General features: G+C 56.6%; 2 long non-coding RNA genes across 3 annotated transcripts in view; one reads left to right on the plus strand and one right to left on the minus strand.

Moving 5' to 3' along the window:
• LOC121019991 (uncharacterized) overlaps window positions 1-14,974 on the plus strand; it is a 231,513-nt gene that overhangs the window by 85,616 nt on the left and 130,923 nt on the right. The gene's annotated exons all lie outside the window — the stretch shown is intronic.
• LOC121019995 (uncharacterized) lies at window positions 8,773-10,336 on the minus strand. Its single transcript, XR_005785870.1, has 2 exons — window positions 9,785-10,336; window positions 8,773-8,933 (listed from the first exon to the last, which is right to left on the minus strand). It is a non-coding gene; the product is annotated as an uncharacterized LOC121019995 (long non-coding RNA).

Consider the following 14,974-nt stretch of genomic DNA (forward strand, 5'->3'; position numbering starts at 1 on the left):
CCAGCCACACCTGCTTATAGCTCCCTGTCTCCACCAGCCGAGCCCTTTATCACCGTGTGAAGAAACACATCCCTGGGTCTGCTCACTGGGCAGCCACCCCTGTCCCCACAGGGTGTCAGCCTCAGGAGGGCCCGCTGGGTCTGGGGACCTTGCCCCAGGGCCTGGGAACAGTGTCGGGCATGCGGTATGCAGCAGGTGCTCAATGCGTGCTTGGTGAATGAGTGAGCACTAGTGTTTTAGAGTCAGGCCTTGGAGTCTTGGCACAGTTCTTGAAATTCTAGCCAAGGGCAGTTCAAGACTCAGGGGCTGTGGCCCCACCAGCTCCCGCCGTTTGTCTTTCTTTATGTCCCTCTGTCATCCCCTGCCCTGGCCTGCCCCGCGGGCCCTGGGCCAGCTCCTGCTGCTGGACACGTCTCTGCCACTCGAGCTGCCATGTGCCCCACGAGGGCCCCTCCAAATGTGACAAAGCGGTCCCGCGAGGAGCAGGGAGTGAGCCGAGGAGGGTAGGAGCTCTCGCAACCTTCTCGCGGCCCGACTCCTTGAAGTCGATAAGCTCTCTGCTCTCTGTGACCTGATTTCCTCGTCTTTACAAAGAGAATTAACAATTTCTGCGACTTCCTTTATTTCTCTTCCAAATATGCTTATCGTCTTACTGGCTTATGGTGAAGCTCTCCGAGAAGTTTACGGGTGGGGGACCTTCACCACTGCAACCGCCCTGGCAACAGAAGCAGTTCTTGCCAGGAGCTGACCATGGGTGGGCCTGGAATGGGCGTGTTCCTGGCTCAGGCCACTGTCTGCCCTGGGCTTGGCACACAGGGCTCCTTCCGCCTGGCCAGGCCTCCTTTCGGAGACTTGAACTCACTAGGCTCTGCCTTTAGTCTCAGGGGTTTGGCACGTGCTTTTCCTTCTGCTTGAGATGTTCTTCCTTCTCTCCTTGGCCTGGTTAAATTCCTAGCTCTGATTCTGATTCTGGCTCCAACACCACCTCCTTCAGGAAGCCCTCCCTGATGACACCCCGCGAGTCAGGTCACTCTGTTAACCACGTTTTATCATTTATCACTGTTGTATTACTTTATTTACTTGCTCTCAGCCTCCATAGGGCTCCCTACCCCATTATGTGAGCTCAGGCTTCCCCTGGGGGGAAGTTGGGAGGCCCAGGCCCGTGAATCAGCAAAGTTCTCCTTCCCCTCTTGGCACTTTCTCTGTGGAGGCTGAGAGTTGGGTTACTCCGAGGGGGACTAAATTCAAGGGGTGCGTAGATGGAGGGGAGGTGGGCGGGGCCTCTCCCCATCCTGCAGACCAGCCGTCTACTCTCAGCCAGCTTCTCCCACCTCCGTGACAGGGGCCTCCCTCCCCCACCCTTCCTGGAGAGCCAGAGTGGGCTTTTCAAATCCCAACCTAATCCCCAGTCTGCCTTGCTCCAAACCCTTCCCTGGCTCCCTGTTACTCAGAGATAGCGGGGCTACAAGCCCTCTGTTCTGATCTTACCTCTCTCCCTTAGCCCCAGCAGCACCTGGCTCCTTGCAGCTCCCTGCCTGTGGCCCTTTGCCCTCGCTGTTCCCTCTGCTCTAAACACTGTTCCCCCGAATGGATGAAAAGCCACAGGACTCCCTCCCTCACCTCCTTTGGGTCTTTGCCCAAACATCCCTTTCCCGGTGAGGCCCTATTTAAAAATGTAATCTCCCTGCCGTCCCTTCTCCCCTTTCCCTCCTTTATTTCTCCCTGTAATCTTGGCCCCCCGGGAATAGTCCACATAGGTTACTGATTCATCTTGTTTCCTGTCTGTCTCCCCCACTAAAATGTCAGCTCCTCCAGGGCAGGTGCCTGGGTCAGTGCTGTTCCCTGCTGTATCCCCAGCAAGGAGTGAGCCCAGGGATCAGACCTGCCTGGCTTGAGTTCTGGCTCAGTCACTTCCTGGCCTTTTCCTTTCTGGACCTCAGTTTTCCCACCTGAAAAATGGGAGAAAATGTGGGACTGGAGTAAGGGCAAAATAAAACCCTGTTTATAAAGTGCCTGGTGCCTACATGTGTCAAGAGACCACCCCCTCCCCCAAACCAGCCAAAATCAAAACTCATCATTCATCATTTCGGGGAAACGGGTGACACCATTCTGGTCTGTCCACACCATGAACTATTATGCGGCTATTAAAAAGAATGGTTCCCAGTGTTTCCAGGTGACTTGTGTGGCTACTCTTGTTTGTTTGTTTGTTCTCTAGCGCATAGGTATTTTTTTCTCTAGGACTTATTTTTAACCGAAATAAGTTCCAAGTGGAATACAATGTGCGTAGCAGTCCACCTTTGTTTTAAAAAGGAGGAGGGATATATACGTTGATATATATTTTTTTAGTTTTAAAAATCGAAGTGGAATTCACATAACAAAGTAGCCATTTTAATTAATCGTTACATAATTAACCATTTTAAAGCCTGCAATTCGGCGGCATTTAGTCCATTTGCAACGTTGTGCAACCATGACCTCTATTTAGTTCCAACACATTTCATCACCCCCTAAATAGACCCTGTACCCATCAGACACGTCACTCCTCACCCTGCCCGCCCCCAGCGCCTGGCGATCGCTAATTTGCTTCCTGTGTCTATTGGGTTTATCTATTTTGGGTATTTCATATAAATGGAATCCTATAACAGATGACCTATTGCGTCTGGCTTCTTTCAATTAGCATCATGATTTTTTCGAGTAGTGAGTAGTGTGTGCCAGTAATTCGTTCCTTTTTATGGGCAAATAACGTTCTATTGTGTGGACAGACCACATTATGTTTATCCATTCACCTGTTGATGGGCATTTAGGTTGTTTTCACCGTGTGGCCATTGTGAACAGTGGTGTTGTGACCCATCGAGTAGAATTCTTGTTTGCGTAGAGATTTCTCAAATGCGAAAAAGCGAGATGCTAGAAAGGGTGAACAATGTGATCCTGATTTGTAAAAGAAATGACAGATAAAGAAATCCCTTGTCCAGGCATGGTCTGTATAGGATTTTCATGCTTACAGAAAAATATGTAAAAACCCATTCTCAACTGTCAACACGGGGAGAGAGAAGGCTTTTGCAGAAAAGGAAGAGAGAAAAAAGGATGCCAAATGAAAACACTGCACACAAAATGATTCCATTTCGGCATGTGTGACAAGTTACAGATTGAGAAATTGTGTACATCGATCTAAAAGAAAAAAACCCGAAAAACAACAAAAACCCCCCAAACTATTGTCTGCAAGAAGGGCTGGGCAGGAGGCTGATCCGATGGGGAAAATGAGGTTGGGAAGAAGGGATGTGGGGAGTGCATATTCTCCAGGGTGTCCCCCCACCCACCCCCCGCCCCCACTGATTGTGAGGTCCCCTGGAACCAAATTGCCCAAGCGTTGCTGATTTCTGGCTGGGACCTGTGAATAGGAGCCAGAACCTTCCTTGTGGGGGTGCAGTGGTCCTGCTTGGGGCCCCTCTGCAGTGATCCCCTGCATGTGGTTCCCATTTCCTGTAGGGAGGTAGGTGCTGAGTCAAGGGGAAAGGTAGGAAGGGACGCAGGAGGAGGGAGAAGTGGGTGAGTGTGGCCAGACTGGGGGATGGACCCATTGGCCTCCACTGACCTCAGGGCCGTCACCCAGGAGGCCTGGCCTCCTGACTGCTGAACCTGCTTTGTCTCTGCTGTCTCTTTTCTTCCTTTGGGAAATCTTGCAACCACCTGGAACATCGCAGGAGATGGTCATAAGGAGCCCCAGCTCCCCATGACCTGACTTTGTCAAATCTTAACATTTTAGCATAGTGATTTCAGATCTGCAGTAGTCAGGGTGTGGCGGGAAACAGACGGCTCAAACCTGATACTTTGGGGAAAATGGAATGAAGTGACTCTTCACAGGTGTGGGCAGGGGTAAGGGAACCAACCAAGGAAAGGTGCAGAGTGGGGCCGGCATCGGTGGGGAACAGATGTCTGCAGGGAGGGGCTGCATGGAGAGGCCCCCTGGCGGGAGCTGGGAACCTCGGGAAGGACGGCTCTGGCCTGGGGGACAGGACGCAGCAGGGAGGGGGCTGTTATGCCCATCCAGCACTCCCATCTCCTCCATTCAGGGAACCCCATAGGAAGCCCGGAGCAGGGGTGATGGCGCCCCTTCAGGTCAGCCTCCAAGGCACAGATTAGGGTGGGGAAGGTGGTGATCTGGAGGGAGCAAAGGAGGGCGCTCACCAGTTTGTCCCCCTGGAGTGGCAGGTGAGAATCCACCTTCGCCCCTGGTGTGGCTCAGTCTTTCGCTCTGGCCCACGATGTGGGTGACGTGGGGGGCTCTCGTGCTGACTTGGAACCTTTGCCATTGTCAGGGTTTTGAAGCTCTGTTAATGAAGCGCTTACTACCAGCTAAGCGTTGCACCCCAGCTGGTAGCCTGATACCCTCCCTCCCTAGTTTTATAGCTCAGGAAAGCAAGGTGCAGAGAGGAGCCAGCTTTGTGCAAGCAGGGCCCAGAGCTGGACCTGAACCCGGAGCTGCTGTTGTGGAAATCGGAGCCCTTGGCCGTGATGCCCTCTGCCCCGCGTCCCAGATGTCCTCCGTTTGTGCTCTGTGAAGTCCCCAGGAGGACTGCCTCCCAAATTCCCTCTCACGCTTGGTGGCAGGTCCAGGGTACCCAGGCCCCCTCTTGGGAAAGCATCCTGATTCAGTCTGACCCGGGCTCTGCCAGTTCTACCTAGGCCTCAGTCTGTCCATCTGGAAGATGGGCACATATGAGCCCCTTCCAGCAGTGAAGTTTGAAGCTTTGATGAGGTGGCAAAGCAAGAAGCCTAGGACCCCCGAGGACCCCGCACACGGGGGGCAGCCCCAGCTGGCCCTGCTGGGTTTCTGATTTCTGAGACGCCTCCTGGGGGCCGGATCCCCAGCTGGAGGAAGGATGAGGCCTGGCCCTGGGGGCCCTGGGGGAAGGCCCGGTCCCAGGACAATGCCGAGCATTGAGTTCATGCCAGCCCTGGTTTGGGGTTGGAAAAATAGAGTAATCTGGGCAGGACTGACACAAAGGCCGGGGGGCCAGGTTGGCTGAGGGGCGTCAGGTTACCCCCCACAGGCTGCAGCCACACTGGCGGCTTCCCTAGCGGCTCAGGGGGGTGTTTTTCTTTCCCCAAAGATTATAATTAAGTGAGCGATCAGGGCCCCTCGCTAAGGCCTCGCAGGCGGGTTTCGTTACAGGAAGAATTGCACGTACGGGGGTTCAGAGGGCTGACGGGGGCGTGTCACCACCACGGTAATAATGGCAGCGGTAATAACAGCTAGGCTGCGGGAGGGTCTCGGGAGGGTCTCCCCTGGGCCAGGCCCCAGGCCCCAGGCGAATGGGTCCCCTGCACCACCTGGCTCCTGCCCGAAGCGGAGGATCCTGGGTCAGATCCCCATTTCATAAAGGGGCAAACAGAGGCTCAGAGTCGCCTTGGAGGCGGTTTCCTTCATTTCTTCAGCAGAGGTGGGGGGAGGTGGTGCAGGGTCTGGACTCACACGGGCCTCTGAGCCCCCCTGCCTCGGTTTTCTCCTCTGGAAAATGAGGCTAGCCCCGGGGCTGGCCTCGCTGAGCTGTGAGTGACGACTGAGTGCGTGTGCAGTGAGGCCTCAGAAAATGTCTGTCCCCTCCTTCCTTCCACCACGATGGCTCGGCCACCAAGGGGCCAGGCTCGGCCCCTGAGGACTTTGTGCTGGCCGCATGTCTGCCCCCACCTCCTCCGTGAGTGAGGGGCTCAGGCCTTCAGGGGTGCTGGAGTGTAGGTGGGGGAGGCTTCAGATGATTTCTGATGTTGGGAGTGTAGTCTGGGCAGAGGGGACAAGTGGGTTCAGTGGCTAGGCGCTGGAGAGCACTGTCTGGGGAGCAGTGCAACGCTTCAGTTAGACCACAGGGTTTGAATTTCAGCTCCATCAAGTCTTTGCTGTGTGACTTCAGGCAGGCTACTCGGGCCCTCTGGTCTCAGACTATTACCCACAGAACGAGTGTGGAAAACCTTCTGCAAAGCGCTGTTGTGAAGAGAACACTGCCTGACACATAATAATACTCAATGTGTGTTGTTATTCGTAACCGCTTCCCGCGGGAAGCCCACCCTGACTTCCTCTGGCTCCGGAGGCCGCCTGGGCACCCTCCCTCATGGGATGTTGCCTCTTCCACCTGCCAGTCTCCCGCCCCCACTCAGATGCTCGGACTGGGACCGCCACGAGGGCTGCATCCCAGAGCCCAGCCAGAACCCAGCGTGGAACAGCCACGGGAGGCCAGGTGTTGGGTGAACGGCATCACTGAGCACCTATGTCCTGTGTCGAGCCCTTCACACACAAGTCTTGAGTTTAACGGCTTTCTTCTCCTGGGATGTCGGCTTCCCCAAGACTGACGCACAGTAGGTGCCCAAGAAATACGTGATGGAATTGTTGAGATAAACATGTTACTCGGAGGAAAGGAGGTGTCTGAGACTGGGGGCCTCAGCGGGCTGAGGTCATGGGACTGTGCTCCAGGCTCCAGGCTGAGTCATCTCAGTTCATCTGCCCGGCAGGCTAGTGCTGTTATTGTTTCCACCTCCCAGTTGGGGAAACCGAGGCACAGAGAGGCCAACATAGCTGACTCCACGTCACACAGCAAGTGAGTGGCAGAGCCAGTATCCTACCCAAGCCTGCTGAGTGAGGTGCTTGCCCTGAGACTGTAACAGCATACCTACTCCCACCTAGGGGGAAAGTACTCTTACCGTACCCGTTGTGCAGATGGGGAAACAGAGTCCAGATGGCCTGCCCGTGTCTGCACACAGATACTGTGGTTGAGCAGGAGGTGCCCGAGGGAGGGCCCTGGATACCCAGGCTAGCGCCCCGAGGGAGGGGTCGGAGGCCCCAAGCAAGCTGTCCCCTGCCTGTCAGCGTCTCTGGCCGATACCCTGGCCTCTGTTTACCAAGCCCAACGCCTAGAATGCTGCTCCCTTCACAATAGGATTCTCTGTCCCTGCAGCTGATTTTCATTCAAGCCCTTTGTGCTAAAAAGAAAAAAATGAAAAGAAAACTTGGCTCTAAGCCCCCCTGTCCCTTCCCCCACTTCCTAGAGAGAAAGGAAGATCCTAGCCTCTTTTTTCCCTCATTCTGGGGCCCAGAGATGTCTGCAGCCAGCCCAAGGTCACACAGCAGGGTTGGCCTTGGACTCCTCATCCAGTGCTCTGCTCATGGCACCCCGGCTTCAAGGCCGGTTGTGCCCTCCCCACCCCTGCATTTGCTCCTCTTGGCTCTGTCCTCTGGCCTGGGGGAGCAGAGGAAGTGGGGCCAATGTTCCCTGAGGCTTATTACATGCGGGGCACTCTGCCATCCCCAAATTCATAGGATCCTCAGCACAGCTCTGTGAGGTCCTGTCACCCCATTTAACAGATGAGAAAACTGAGGCACAGAGAAATGAAGTGCCCAAGGTCACAGTGACGGAAAGTGCCAGGGCAGAGATTTGAACTTGTGTTCCTACGGCTCTGTTGCTGCCACACCTGGTGCCTTCTTGTAGGGAGGCCTGAGCCCCGTTGACGGCAGGGTGGGGGACACGGGAGGGAAGTGGGAGCCTGGGCTGGGCCGGGACCCTGGAGTGGAGCCAGACAGCAACAATGGGTCCTCAGAGATGGTGGTGGCCCCGGGCGGGGCGTGAGCCGTGGCCAGGGGCCGCAGGGCTGGGCTGTGGGCCGGCAGGCTCAGCACAGCTTCCCTCCCCTCCAGCTCCTGGGTCGGGACCTGGGGACACCCCCCTGGCACCTCAGCTCCCAAACCCAACAGGTCCAGGGCTCAGGCAAGAGGCGGGGGGCCGGGCCAGCAGCCCCTGGCAACGATAATGGCTGAGTCACCATACCTCATGCTAATCTAGAACTACCTGTAGGCCAGGCACTGCATCAGGGGCCCTCCTGGATCCTCACAAGCAGTGTAGGAGGGGGGACTGGTAGGAATGCCCTTTTACGGATGTGGAAAGGGAGGCCCAGAGAGGCCCTTGGCACTTGCCCAGGGCCACAGAGGGACAAAGAGCTTTGGAAAGTGGGGCCCTCAGAGAGTGAGCTGCCTGTCCCAAGAGGCATACAAGCAGAGGAGGAGGGACCTCACCGGGGTCGCAGTGAGGCGTTAGTGCTCACCAGTGGCGGCTCACTGAACTCGGGGCCTGGGCAGCTGGGAGTTGGGGAGCGGATGAGGCATCTTGGGCTGTGGAGGGATTAAAAGAGTGACTGGATGCCCAGGGTTGGAAATGTGGCTGCCATGGAGTAGGCACACCCTTCGTGGGGCGTCCACTGTTTGCAGAAACAGTAGCTCACACTTCTGGAGCCTGCCATGCACCCAGGCCCTGTGCCTCGATGGTTTTGAGTGCTCACTGTTTCTCAGTCGGCTCGCTGAGTGCTTCGGGGATCCTTGAGACTCGTGATACCTCAGGAGAGCCACCTCATTCACATCCCTCATTCACGCCGGCAGATGAGGGAGCCGAGGCTCAGAGAGGCCCAGGGACATGCAGGGCAGGTAATCGGCATGGCTGGATGCGTGAACCAGTCTGCCTCTGCTGTGTGGCCTCGGGCAGCTACTAACTTCCTTGGGCCTCAGTTTCCCTATCTGTACATTAGGTTGGGCTATCCATGGCATCCTAGACTTCTAGGTGAAGATTTGAGTGTCTGCGAGGCTACACTGTCTTCCCCCCAGGACCTTGCTGCCCCAAGTGAAATCCTCTCTAAAAGACTCCTTTTCAGCCTCTGCATTCCCACCACCTCTCTATTTCCTCCCCTGCCTCGGGGTTCATTCCCATTTGTCTCTTGTCCCAATTAGGCCATCTTCCGTGCCTGGAATGGTGAAGGCATTTAATTAAATCTTAGAACATGAAGTCTGGATGTGGGGCTGTTCCTGGATCAGTTATCTGGGTTCTTCACGTCTCCCGTCTTCATGGGTCCCAGTGGCTGCTGTGGCACCAGACATCACATCCCATATAACCACATCTTAACTAGGAAGGGAAAGGGGTGAGCCAAAAAGGAGGTTTTTTTTCATCCAGAATCTCACTCTTTCATCAAGCAGGAAAGTATTTCCTAAATGTCCCAGTGGACTTCCCCCTGTGACTACATAACCATGGAGTCACACGTCCACCTTTAAACCAGGAAAGAATTCCCGGGGCTGACTTAGATGAATGTGAGGATTCCGCCTCTCAGGCTGTCCCAAAGAAATGTGGCTCTGGGGGCAACGGGGCCACAGCCAGGCCAGCCATCTGGTGCCAGCCTCGCTGACGTTCATTCCCCCTCTAGACTGCACCGGTGGGCCTGGGGGTGCTGGCCTTTCTCTGGCTGGTTCTCTTGGTGGTGAGCAGCGTCTTCCCAGGCCTCCAGATGCCGGGGAAGATGCTCTGGTTCTCCCCGTCCTCCCTGCCCGGTCCTCCTCAGGCCTCGCACATGGCCCTTGGGCTGAGGCGGAGCCCTCTCCTGCCTTCACCTGCCCATGCCCGGCAAGCCGGGCAGCATGGCGTCGGTCCTGCATTCCTAGTCCCTGTCAGTGTCGGCCTCGGTGCCCCACTGGACACACGGACTGCCTGAGCCCAGCCTCTTCCTCCTCCCACGTCTCTGTCTTGCTCGGGTTTCCAATCAGAGGTGTGGGTGTCACTTAACCTGCCACATCCACCTCCCCTCCCCCAGCACACACTCCCCGGCTCGGAGAAAGGCACTGCCGCCCCCAGCGATCAGGTCTCAGACCCTGGAGTTGCCCGCTCTCTCCTACCCCACGTCCAGTCCGTCTGTCGGCAAATCCCACTGGCCTGACCTTCCCCCTGCGGCCAGATCCGACCCGCCTCCCCTCCGCTGCCACCACCTGGCATGTCTTCTTCACCGGTGGCCGCCTCCCAGAGTCCTGTTGGAGCCTCGGTCGTTCACACCGCTGCCCTGCCCAGACCCCTCCCGTGGCTCCCACCTGCTTCCAGGAATGCTGAGTCCTCCCCAGCCCCGGAGATCCTGAAGGATGGTCCCCTCCCCTCCCCACGCCTCCACCCTCCCTTCTGGCCATGCTGCCTTTGGCTGCTTCTTAAACAACACCCCAAGCGTTTCCCCGCCCTCTCCCCACTTTTGCCCTTATTGGTCCCTCTACCGTTCTTCGGGATTTTTTCCGTGTCCTGCCCCCTCCCCTCACTTGGGCCCGTGCTCCTCAGTGAGACCTCCCAGCCCACCCCCTACTGCAGCCCTCCCTCTTTCTCGGTCCCGACCCTGATTCATTTTTCTGCCGCACACTCGTCATCCTCTCTCTGTATTTACGTGTCCGTCTGCTCAGTGTCTCGTGCCCGCCCCGAAGGTGAGCTCTAGCAAACGGGAACTGTGTCTCATTTGGCACGGGGCCTGGCACACAGGTGGTGCACTAAACCCCCGTGCCTGGCAGCGGTCTGGGCAAGATGACCTCCCGCGGATGTGGCCGTGGAGACACCGTTGGGGCCGGAGGTGGCTCCCGGCTGAGGTCTAGTGGGCCCCCTCCCGCCCCAGGGGTGCTGCCTGGGCCTCAGGGCAGGGGAGGGTCCCAGGCAGTGGGGAGAGGATCTCTGAATGGAGCCAGGACTTTCATGGTGTCACAGAGCCTTCGGGGGTCCGGAGGTGACGCTGGACAGGAACGGACTGTAGGAATTTTCAGTCCACCCTCGTGCTCTCTTTCATCCTGTCTGATGGTTTAATTTTTTTTCTTTTTTATGGAGAGGTGTCACCCACTGTTCAACAGAAGATCCCAGTGCGGTGGCCCACGTGTCCCAAGTGCAAGCCCTAAAGCTGGTTTGTAAGGTGGAAATCAACCACGGCCAAGTTCCCCTTGGGGATTCCACAGGAAGGACACGGCCCTCCCCACCCGAGGCGGATGTACGGTTTCCATAAATTCGGCCCACCAACCCCCCACCCCCACCCCAGCGTTGGGACCCTGCCCAGGGGAGGCTTGGCTTATGTTTGGGGGCCACGGTGTGGCTGCATCTGAGCAGACCCAGACTGGGGGAACCGCTAACCCATATCTCCCCCTCCTGGCATATCCACCATCCGATGGCTCTTTTCTCTCTGAGACTTTTTATTTTTTGCTGAGCACGTGTAGTTGAATTCCTGTCAAAGTACCTAAATTGTGACTGCCCTGAGTGTGACAGAGACAAGAGTGTGTGTGTGTGTGTGTGTGTGTGTATGTGCTCTTCTGGTTCATCTTGGGGGACTCCTGGCCTTGACCTCTTCTCCAGAGTGACCCCAAGGCCCATCCTTTGAACACCAGGCTCAGGGGATCCCAGTCTGAAAGCCCACGATCAAGGTCCATCCGTCTCGTTTCCATGCAGGAAAATAAGGATGTGAGAGGTGAGAGAGGCAGAGCTTTGGGGACAAGGAGCAGGGGTGGTGCAGGGTCCAAGGCCAGACCAGGATCTGAGGGAGGGGGTCTGGGGGCATGGCTTGCCTGTTGCTCTATTCATTCTGTGCTTAGCGTTCATTCATTCAACAAATGTTGATGAAGCATGTACTCTGTGCCAGGTGCTGAGAAGACAATGATCCCTGCCTACAAGGAGCTCATAGCCTAGTGTGGGAGATGGACATTAGCCAACTCACTCCCAGAAACGTCAATTTGTGACTGACAAGTATGAAGTGATGAGGATCTTTGATGGGCAGGAGGGTGCATGTGGTTGGGGAGGTCAGAAAGACTTTCTAGAAGATGCCGAGCTGAAAACTGAAGGATGAGTAGAGGCCGAGTGGATGAGAAATGGAGGAACAAATGTTCCAGCAAGTGGCCACAGCATGTGCGAAGGTCCTGTGGTGGGACAGAACAGAACAGAGGGAGTTGGTGAATCTAAAAGACCTTGTACCTGGAGCTGTGAGGTGAGGGGTGAGTGAGGAGTAGGGAAGGCTGAGGCTCCACAGCGAGAGCAGCCTGGTCTTATGCTGAGAGCAGTGGAGGACCTTGGGAAAAGCTGAGCAGGGAGGAAAGTCACGAGGCACCTCTGCCCGCCTCTGCCTTCCCACCTGACTACTTGGCATGCCCTGGCTCAGCATCTTTCGTGAATGTTCTCTTTGAATCTCTACCACTTCTGAAGACCAGCTTCTGAAGGTGCCAGGAGTTGAACCCACTTGTCAGATGAGGAAACTGAGTCTCTGGATCTTCCCATGGCCCCACCCGCTTCCTCCTGCCCGGAGAAAAGAGGAACGGAGAACTGACGCCCCACAGTCAGCTGGGAAGAGCCTGGGCTGGGAATGGGGAGGGTGGGGCCCTCAGAGGCCCGCACCCGGGATGGGCAGGGTCCTGCTTCCGTTTAACCACATCCCTGTGACATGCCCCAAAAGGGAAGCAGAGGCCGCCTGTCCTCATGCCCTGTACCCCAGGGAGGGGGCCAGGGATGCCCTGGTGCAGGGCAGGGCAGACTTGGATCTTGAACTTTGGGGTCAGCTGAACCCAGCTGGGTGACCTTGTGATGGAGCCTCATTATCTTGGCTTCCTCCTCTAAGTAGAGGGTCAGAGCCTCTCGCTTGGCTGTTCTCAGGATGAGCCCACAGTGGGCCTCACTGAGCAGCTGGCCGCTGGTTGTTGGATGAATGAGCTAAAGGTGTTTCTGTTCCTGAAAGGAGCAGCCAGTTGGATAAAGAACTCGTGTATTTGACATTGGACAAATGTTTGTTGAGCATCCAGTGTGTTCCAGGCATTGTCCTGGGTGTTGTGGAGACAGCAATGAACAAAGCACACATGAATGGCTGCAGATGCCCACCACCCTGCCCGCTCTGTGGCAGACATCGCACACCGGTCCTCTTTCCCAGTGAAACCGAATTCTCCTCAGCACTGTGCACCAGCTGGGGTCTGGCGCTCAGGAGGGCCCCACCTGTCTTCCCGGGGTGAGGCTGCGAGTGTGGACCCGGAAGATTCCAGTGAGAGCCCCTAGGCGACTGAACTGCCTCCCCTCAGTCTCTTTCAACAAATATCTATTGTTTTTAAAATTTTTTTAATGTTTGTTTATTTTTAAGAGAGAGAGGGGCCCCTGGGTGGTTCAGTCGGTTAAGCAAGTCATGATCTCACGGTCTGTGAGTTCGAGACCCACGTCGGGCTCTGTGCTGACCGCTCAGAGCCTGGAGCCTGTTTCAGATTCTGGGTCTCCCTCTCTTTGACCCTCCCCTGTTCATGCTCCGTCTCTCCCTGTCTCAAAAATAAATAAATGTTGAAAAAAATTATAAAAAAAAAAAAAGAGAGCACAAGCAGGGCAGGGACAGAGCAAGAGAGGGACAGAAGTTCCAAAGCAGGCTCCATGTGCTGTCAGCACAGAGCCCGACACGGGGCTCGAACCCACGAACGGCGAGACCACGACCTGAGCCGAAGTCAGATGCTCAGCCGACTGAGCCACCCAGGTGCCCTGATTTTTCAACACATATCTATTGAGCGCCTGCTGTGTGCCGAGTGCCAGGGGCATGGCAGTGACCAGGGTGGATCGGATGCCTGGCGAGAGAGAGACAGACAAACGTCCAGACACGGATACAGGCTATGAAGACATCGGCAGAGGGGGCAGTGGGGCGTGATGGGAGAAACCCCCTGGCACGGGCTGGGGGGGGGCGGCTCTGGGAGGAGGGGGCATCTATTGAGGCTAATGAGACCCAGCGACCAGGGGAAAATATGGGGGAACCTTTGCAACAGCAGAGGTCTGGAGGTGGGCATCAGGTTGACTTACTTTAGGAGCAGGAAGATGCTTGTGTTTCTGGGGAGGTGAGTGACAGCGAAGAAAGAGAGGGCATTGGAGGGGACAGGCGCCAGACGGCCAGGGCTGGAGGTCAGGGACGGGCGTGCGGATTTTATCCTGAATGTGATGGGCAGTCACTGGGGCGTCGAATCAGTGACTTGGTTGGGGTTACATTTTCGGCCCCTCCAACTGCTGCGTGGAAAGGTTGTGTAGGGGACAAGGGTGAAGCAGGAGGACCAGGTTGGGAAGAGCTGTGGGTGTCCAGGCGAGCGACGATGGTGGCTTGGACCAGGGTGGGGGCAGTGAATACAGAGATGGATGGCCAGGGCTGGCAGGAGGCCCGGGGCTCTGCATTTGGTTTCATTTTTCCTTTTACACAGTCCACCCGTGGGGCTCTGGGTCACTGGAGTTTCCCTGGCAGTGCGGATGGAGACCACGGCCTGTCTCCTGGAGAAAGGCCTGTATCTGCCTTTCCTCCTCCCGGCCCTGGACCCGGCGCCTTCTCAGTTACTCTGTGACTGTCCCCCTCCCCCCACCCCCAACCAAGCCCAGGCTTTGCCTGTGGTCCCCCAGTATGCCGCTCCCGCCCTGCGGGCCGTCCATAAACCACTCGGCAACCCCTCTGGGGAGATGCTTATTCTGAAGATGCCTTCTTCAGATCAGGCGCGTCCCCAAGGAGGGGGCCCTAAGAGTCTGGGCCAGCAGGGGCAGATTTATTTCGGGGTCCCTGATTATAGGGAACTATCCAGGGGTAGCTTGCTGGAGGGCGGCCTCTTTCTTGGGGCGGTGTTCCTCCCATCCAGCCTGTTGCTGGGATGGAGCTGGGCGACATTCCCTGCTTACTTCCTGGGGTCTCAGGTGCTCGCTTCGACAGCGGCTGGAGAGCTGTGCTGAGCAGAGGCCGCCCTGGCTCCTCCGAGGGAGAATCGTAAGTGATCGGCCGGAGTCCCACTGACCTCACCTCCGTGGTCTCCAACGTGCAGTAGGTCCTCAGGGCTGTGCTCCCTCATCGTGTCCCTAAGCCTTCAAGTGTAATAGATGCTGTTTGAAAACACCCTATGGCTTGGGTTTCTTCGTCGGCGACATGGGCGTGATGGTGACATGTGGGGGCAGGGAGGCTTGGAGGAGAGGTTTCCCTGTTCTCCAGCAGAAACTGGAAACGGAGGTCCTGAGATGCGTCGTCCCAAGTCGCGCGGCTGGGAGATGGCGGAGGTGGGATTTGAACCCAGGGCCCCTGAATCAGGGACAGCGGGTGGAAGAGTTGGGCCGGGGTGCGGAAGGTGCTGCCTGGATCACCCTGTGACCCCGGGCTCCACTTCTCCTTTCTGCCCAGTGTAGTCAGCACA

The sequence above is a fragment of the Herpailurus yagouaroundi genome, unplaced genomic scaffold (assembly GCF_014898765.1).
Source record: "Herpailurus yagouaroundi ecotype Mexico unplaced genomic scaffold, PumYag 246, whole genome shotgun sequence".
Classification (NCBI taxonomy): Eukaryota; Metazoa; Chordata; class Mammalia; order Carnivora; family Felidae; genus Herpailurus; species Herpailurus yagouaroundi.